The sequence below is a fragment of the Sitophilus oryzae genome, unplaced genomic scaffold (assembly GCF_002938485.1).
Source record: "Sitophilus oryzae breed Bouriz unplaced genomic scaffold, Soryzae_2.0 scaffold_535_pilon_pilon, whole genome shotgun sequence".
NCBI lineage: Eukaryota > Metazoa > Arthropoda > Insecta > Coleoptera > Curculionidae > Sitophilus > Sitophilus oryzae.
In genome coordinates, this window is record NW_022147124.1 from 1,612,438 (window position 1) to 1,620,839 (window position 8,402).

General features: G+C 30.2%; 1 long non-coding RNA gene across 1 annotated transcript; it reads right to left on the minus strand.

Moving 5' to 3' along the window:
• Positions 1–5,769: 5,769 nt before the first annotated feature.
• LOC115886911 lies at positions 5,770–7,087 on the minus strand. Its single transcript, XR_004050961.1, has 4 exons — positions 7,039–7,087; positions 6,715–6,968; positions 6,318–6,492; positions 5,770–6,259 (listed from the first exon to the last, which is right to left on the minus strand). It is a non-coding gene; the product is annotated as an uncharacterized LOC115886911 (long non-coding RNA).
• Positions 7,088–8,402: the final 1,315 nt, after the last annotated feature.

Here is an 8,402-nt window from a genome sequence, read left to right on the forward strand (position 1 = left end):
AGTGAACATGGAACTATTTAGTAGCCCGCTAGATCACCAGATCTTTCTCCCAATGATTTCTTTTTGTAGGGTTATGTAAAATCCAAAATGTATGGTCATAATAGGGCTAATAATCTGGATGAGCTTCAAGTAAAAATATGAGAGGATTTCCAAACTATTAGCCCTAATATGTTAGCCAATGTCAGACGGGGATTTTACGACCGCCTAGGCTTCTGTCTAGCACAAGAAGGTGGTCTTTTTGAACACTTGTCATAACTTTTTTTTATTTAGAGTAATATTTTAGTTTTTTTCGGGTTTAGAGAATTTAATTTATTTTTAATTTTGGCTTGAAAACACACTCAAATAATAAATATTTAAGTATTTTTATTTTAAATGTTACCTTAAGTGAAGGTAAACACTTAAAATGAAAATAATAAATACTCGGCACTCCTCGCATCGTATTCCTAGTGTCACGACCGACCCGTCCAAGCACAACTGCAACTGCGTACTGCCTGACCAGCCGACTAGCCGGCAGTGAATCTCTAGTACGAACGCAAATCAGGTAAACGTCTTGGAAAAATTCGTCTGGGAACTTGCTATGTTACTAGTAGCCTGGTCTTATCTGTATTCGCTATCACTCGAAAGAGCGAGGAACCCAAGTGTAAACCATCATTTTTAGCATAAAACTTTTCTTTAATTTACATAAAGGCATAATAAAGTAAAATAAGTCCAGATTTCAGAGATAGCTTATATTCAATTTCCAAAAACGAAGTATACGACATATTTAACTATTTTGTATGCAAAAATTCCTCTAGTGAAAATATATTAAAATGCAATACCTGAAAGAGAGTATAGACTTTTGAATTGATTCCTATATAATTTGAATCCAAAATACTAGAAAACTTTTAAAATAACAAAAACTTTTTATATAATCTATTTTTTTAATGAAAAGATAGTCCCAATAAAAGTTCCAAGAATCTGCATCTGAAATGCAAACCCTACCCCACAGCTATTATCATGTATCAAACGAGTTCTTTTCATTTTTTGTTCCATCGCAGCAAATCCATTCCACCATGTAATCTAACACGCGAAGGGAGGAATTGCGTAAACCACCCTCAACAGTTTTTCTGCCCTCTTTTTAATACAAAGTCCTTTACGCTCAGCGGAGCTTCAATGGTAACGCGTTTAAGGCTGCCCATGGTTTACTTAATTCGCCCAACAGTCACAGAGATATATCACTGACAGATGTGGAATTTGTCAGAGAAAGGTCTGATATTGTTCGTGTGCGGCTGATAACCTTCACATTCGATTAATTAGAAATGAATCCGATAATTTTGATAGTATTTGAATTGGTTGGCGTGGGCAGTCGCAAGGAAAAATTGGATAGATTGATTTTTGTAGGAAGGGAAATATGCGGTTTGGAAGAAAATTTTTACTAGATAACTAACGTTTTGTTGGGAGACGTTCAAAAAATCACGTCGACAATTTAATGATTGTAAACGCGGCGCGTCAACTAAGATGTCGACGTCGACTTACTAAGTTATATCGTCAACGTCGACAATGTCTACAGCTAATAATTTGGTAAACTCTGTTTTAAGCCTCAGATAAAATTTGGACAGACGATGCCAGAAAAAAATGACGTCCATACCATAAAAAAAATATTTTTTCTATAATGGTACATAGTTTTAAAAATTATAATAAAATTCCAATTAATTCACTAAATGTTGATCTAATAACAATTTGACGTTTATACTATTACGTCAAAAGCAACTTTTTTCCAAAGCCTACCATGACTTCACTGAATCATCGTTTCTTGTTCACTAGTATTAATATCTTAATTATTAGATATTAATACATCTAATATTATGATATTCTGGTATATCGTCGGTTTTAAAATAAACTAACTGTTTCTATCTTATTTTTAGGTTAGAATGAGCATAATCAAGAGGGCTACTGATACGGTGTTTTAAAAATAAGGTAATTAAGGGCTTATTTTTTGGTATTTATTATAATTTTGTTAATATCTTCGGTTTGAAAGAAAATATCAAGATGCGGTTTTCGCTGACTTTTTAAGCTTTTACTACTCTTTACTATCAGCTAAAATTACATATACTATTGCATTTAATTTTTTTGAAAAAACGCGCAATGTTTGTTAAATTGTAAGACAACGCCCCCTAGCGTCTACGTTCAAAAGCTGAATATTATTGTTTATATGGTACAATATAGAGTAAGAAACGCTCTTTTAAACGAGCCCTCGCTTGTTCGATTCCGATCATCCAGTCCAGAGTTATTATTATTCAAATAAAGACAGATCTAACCTTCCCCCACCACTTTATTTTGGTAGATAGGGGAAAATGGCTCTAACAAAAAATATTCAAAATTTACTGAAGATTATGAAGCTGTTACATATAGTACGCCTTATCTAGGAAAAATTGTGTAAAAACTTCATTTTCTTATTTTTTGTTGCAGTTGCGCCCCCTAGCGGTCGTTCTACAAACTTGAAAATAATTTCCAGCAATTTCCCATGGTCAATTTAGTTATAAATATTTTTTTTTCCGCAAGCTCTACAACTAATACTTTCCGAGATACAGCCGAGAGCTATTCTTAGTGGGACACCCTGTACATACTCCAGAGTCGTTTGTGACTAAATAAATTAATAATATCATATTACTTGGCTGAATTCGAAGAGGGGGGGGGGATTGAGCTCCCGAAGACCCCGTGTATCCGCCAAAGTTTTTCGTATTTTTTATAATTTTGCTAATATGTTCGGTTTGAAAGAGGATATCATAGTGCGGTTTTAGATGACTTTTTAAGCTTTTATGGCTCTTTACTACCAGTATATGTAATTTTACATATACTACCGCATTTAATTTTTTTTGAAAAAAAAAGCGCAATGTTCGTTAAATTTTAAGACAGCATCTCCTAGCGTCTACATTAAAAACCTTGTTATTATTTTTTATACGGTGTAATATAGAGTAAAAAACGCTCTTTTAAACGAGCCCCCGTTTGTTGGATTCCGTTCATCTAGTCCGGAGTTATATTTAACTAAAAACAGATCGAACCCCCACCACTTTATTTTTGGCAGATAGCAGAAAATGGTTCCAACAAATTATATTCAAAATTTACTGAAGATTATGAAGCTATTATTTATAGTACCCGTTATCTAGGCAAAATAGTGTAAAAACTCCTTTTTCTTATTTTTTAAAGCAGTTGCGCTCTCTAGCGGCCGTACTACAAACTTAAAAATAATTTCCACCAATTTCTCATAGCCTCTTTAGTTATAAATATTTTTTTCCGTAGGCCCTGCGGCTAATACTTTCCGAGGTACAGCGGTGATCTATTCTTAGCGAGACACTCTGTACATACGTTATATCGATGGATACCGTATGATCGAAAAAAAAACGGCGTCCAGTTGGCTTGGGAATGAAGATTGTTGACATTCATCATATAATTTTACATATAGAATGACAGCGATTTTCATTTCATAGCCATCGCTGACGCCGTCTTTTTCTCGATCATACGGTATAATAAATGCAAAAAGTTTCATAAAGGTTTAAAGTAAAAAATAAAGTTGATTTAGTCTGTATTCATCTAGGGAATATATTGTAGGGAGAGTTATTCTCTCTAATTCGATTTTTAATTCATTGGTTTTAGTTTTTTTATTATTTTAACAACTTAATTCCATTTTATCTCATTTTTGTTGAGGTCTTTCTATATTATATTAGTCGACCCGTCTAATTTCGTTATACAGTGAAGTGAAATAAAGAGAGAGTTTTTTTGTGTCAATCTTATGGTACTGATGATTGATTGACCGAGTGATCTGGAATGATTTAGATTAATCGATTTGATAGTTGTTTTATATCAATACTTTTCTAGATTGAATATGCCATTTCCTAATATTTTTCTTTATAATAGAAAAAAATACGTTGTTTAAAAATGTATATCACATAGACAATTCTATCGTTTTATACGACACGTTTCCTATATGTTTTTTTTACATCAAAGGTTTTGGACTTGTCAATAAAAATATTTTTTTATGAAATCACGCCTTCTCTGAAACATGTATCGATATTGTTATTCTGTTATGATTGTATATTTCCGAATAATATTTTTCGATATTGTATCAATTGAATATTGAATTGTAATAGTATAATATTATTCACAGTACATTTTTTAATAAATATGCATTTTTAATAAATTTGATAAAACTGAAAATGTTTTTCATATTTTGTTAATGGAAAATTTTCATTATTTCTTGCAAAATTGATTAAATTACCCACGTTATGATTATTTTTAAACTTATTTTGAAATGCCTAATTGAAACTTCATATCTATACCTATAAATAGAACTATAGCTCAAGTGTTTGTCTGTGATTTAGAAAAAAAAATGTTTTCTTCTTAAAAGTCATATTATTATTTATTGGTACATTATCAAAAACCCAAACACTTGTTATTTAAAAAATGTTTTTCTATTCCTGGTTAATCTCCGACAGGCAAATGCTATTTCCGCGAAAATTTATTGCTAGATTGAGGACTTTTCAGCGGTTTTGGTTAAAATGTTTTTATTAAGGTCGCATCGTGTCACACACATTATCAATAAAAATAAAACATATAAAATCACTTTTGATCCTAATGGACACAAAATGTAAATCGGAGATTACAATACGTATTAACCATACGCATTAACTGCATCCTGCATTTTGTATGGGAACTTATCAAATAATAATGATGAAAAAGATCAAATTTTATGCACAGCAGCTATTAATAGGGTGAGTCTTAAATATATTTTCAGAACTGGTAAACTTTGACAAAAAGAAACATATTTTCTTTTTGCCCTTTATCAAGTAAGTCCAAAACAACTGTATTATTTTAGTTAGAAAATTTATAAAAAAAAGTTTTGCTTAAAATTTCAGAACTGCTGAATTTTTACCTGTTATTGTTCCTCTAAATTTAATATACTATCTTTTAGAAAAAAATCCATTTTTTTTCGAAAAATTCAAAAAAAAGTTATATAAAAATTATTCTTTCATAGTCATAAGTTAAATAACTAGAACGACCAAATTCGTTTTAAAATAGCATCTCTCTTAACCAATAACTATGGAGTGTAGAGGTAAGGAGAAACAACTCCGTGCATTAAAAAATGGTCAAAAAAAGGGAAGAATTAGGATGGCGCTGCTGTAGCAAAAACCTAAAATTTAAGACATGCGCCGAACATTTTTAGAACAGCTGGATCCTTCTGAATCAGATGATTCAAAAGAATCATATACGTGAAGCCGCGGGTTTCAAAAAAATACAAATTTATTTTCATGTCACATGAAATAAATTACAGATTTTTATTCAGCAGCAATAGACTAGGCCCTTTTTTTATTGTTTCTCAAAGTTATTTCGCAAATGTCATTCAGGACGACGAAAAAATATTCTGATCGTTTTAGCTTAAAATTAATGTTAGTTATAATTAAGAAAAATTTTATTTAAAGTAATAATTGGTGATGGGTTTAAAATAAATATAATGCAGCTTTAAAATAACTACCTACATTTATTTAGTATAAAAGTAAGTCAATATGTGGTATTATTATTGATTATTCAGAAGCAATAGACTGAGCCTCTTTTTTATTGTTTCTCATAAGTTATTTCGTAAATCTCATTCAAGATGAAAAAGCTTTAGTTTAAAATTAATGTTAATTATAATTAGGAAAACTTTATTTAAAGTTTAATTAATGATATGGGATTTAAATAAATATAATGCAGGTCAAAAATAACGTAACACATTTTATTTAATATAAGAATTAAGCCAATATAATGTAATTTTATACTATACAAGTATTTATTTACGTTTTGCCAACGTAATTGCCATTCATTCAGAATAGTCGATTTTAAATGTTCGATAGTCGGATGGCTTAACTACCTTAATATCAACTACTTCTAGACAAGAATTGTGTGCAGTATTATCTTCTTTTTCACTCCCAGCTATTCCAACATGGCTTGGGGCGTGAAATAATAATATAATTTTATAGCCCTTCCAGATGCTCATGTCTTCCTTGTAGTTCACCCAATAGAACCTTTCTCTTAGCTTCCTCTCAAGTTGGTAGTTGCCATTCATTAAGAATAGTGGATTTTAAACATGTTTCGTACTCGGATGGTTTAACTACTGTAACATCATAAATAAATTGTATAGCAACACATAATGGCCAAACTTCAACAGACTTTAATATTCATAAACCTCATCAGAAGAAAATATTTTTTGATCCAAAGTTTTTTTTTCGTTATTAGAATAAATTACCTGCAATTTGTTAATTCATTACAACATTGAATAAAAGATGCAAAGTGTTTATACATACTATAATAGATAAATCTTCATTTAAAATTATGTGATAGCTCTGCTTGCTTGTAGGATCTAGACTCATAAACTCAATTTCTTTTATTGATATAACCAATAAAGTGGTAATGCTGAAATTTTGTTTTTGATTTGAGCAATAGGGTCCATTATTTCCATTATTTGATGCTGTTATTGCTCTACAAAATGTTGATCTTTATCAAGGGATGTTTATGTGTATAATATTACTATTTATGTGTATAATAATATTGTATGATCGAAAAAACACGGCGTCCAGTTGGCTTGGATATGAACATTTCGATGACATTCTCCATATCATTTTACATATAAAATGATAGCAATTTTCATTTCATAGGCATCGCTGACGTCGTTTTTTTTCGATCATGCGGTATTGTACTTACGTATATAATATTCATTTAATGGTTCCTGTTTTAGTTGCTGGTGTTCATATTTTGGTTTTTTATTCTGTTGTTGCTCTACAAAATGTTAATATTTATGTGTATAACATTACTCTTTCTGTGTATAATAATACTTATGTGTATAATATTCATTTAATGGTGCCCTTCTTGCTTGTTGCTGTTGTTGCAACTCAGAATTTAAATTAACCTGAGGCAGTAGGTAGAGCTTCATCCTCCAATATTTTCCTATGTAAATACTGCAAGTGGACAGGGGACAATTTTATCATAAACTTTAACATCTTGTTCTTTAAAATGAAACTGCCATACCTTATCTGTAGATTTCAAAGCAATATCTAAATGCTTTTGACCATCGCTATAATCTAATTCTTGTCTGAAAATTAATACCTAATATTATCCTGATGATTTTGATTTTTGATAGATTATTAAAATACAGCACTTACAGTTAACTATATTTCTTGAAAGTACCTACAATTTTATTTATTTCCTACTTTTACTTCTTTAAAAAAATGCTCAAACAATTTGTGCATGTCTGTCAAACTTTAAAATCATTAAAAATAAATTTTATTCATTAACTTTATAAAACGGATTGTAAAAATATACTTTGTCACATGTATGTCAATAATCTTACGAAAAATGTTTACTACACTTTTGATTGACTCTAATTTTTACATATAATACAAATAATACAATACCGAATTATATTATATATTTTAGTGGTATTTTACATACCGTAGGCTTCACCTTTGCTCTTTATTTTTCCATAAGCTATTCAATCAACTTCGCACCACACACACTTTAACCATTGTTAAATAATAAATAAAGCACAAAATATTGATAAACAATAATTATTTTATATTCTAAAAAATAAAATAAAACTTTTTTGGGTAATGTTTGGTTATATTTATTTTTATTCTCTTATCTATGGTTACTTTTCATTTTTTAGATTTATGCGTTTTTAGCGCCACTGTGGTCATTTGGCGAACCCTTATTCTTCCCATTTTGTGACCACTTTTTCAATAAAAGTCCCATAAGAGTTATTTCTCCTTACCTCTACACTCCATACCAATAACTAGTAAACAAACACAAATTGTCTAAGCTGCAGCGGCGACGCGTGCTGATGATTATAGCTCTGATTATAGGTAGGTATCATAGAGAAAGGTAATAAAAAGAGAGAAACAGATTGCGTAGTAAAAATTGGAATCGCATTCACTGCGCTGCTGTGACAACAGGACAAACTAATTTAAAAAAAATTGGCGAATGCGCCGGGGAATTTAAAATCAGCTTGCTTTACTTTATTGAATTTATTTGAAACTTTTATTGAAGCTTTTAACTAATACATCGACGAAAGTTGAATTTGTTATTATTTAAGTGGGTATAATTAAATATTTTAAAACAAATTATGATGTTATTAAACAGACAATGGTTAATTTACAAATTCAACTCTCGGAGATAAATTAGTTAAAATGCTTCAACATAAGTTTCAAATGAACATTTGATAGATATCTAACGAAAATTAAAGGAAAAACTAATAATAATGCCTATTGTCTTTTAATCGCAGTTTATTTAATCACAGTTTTGTAAAAAATGTTAAATTTAACCATAAATATAAATAATTTTGGGTAATGGTGTGGATCCGGTGGCTGACCTTGAAACGAGTTTTTGCTGCATAT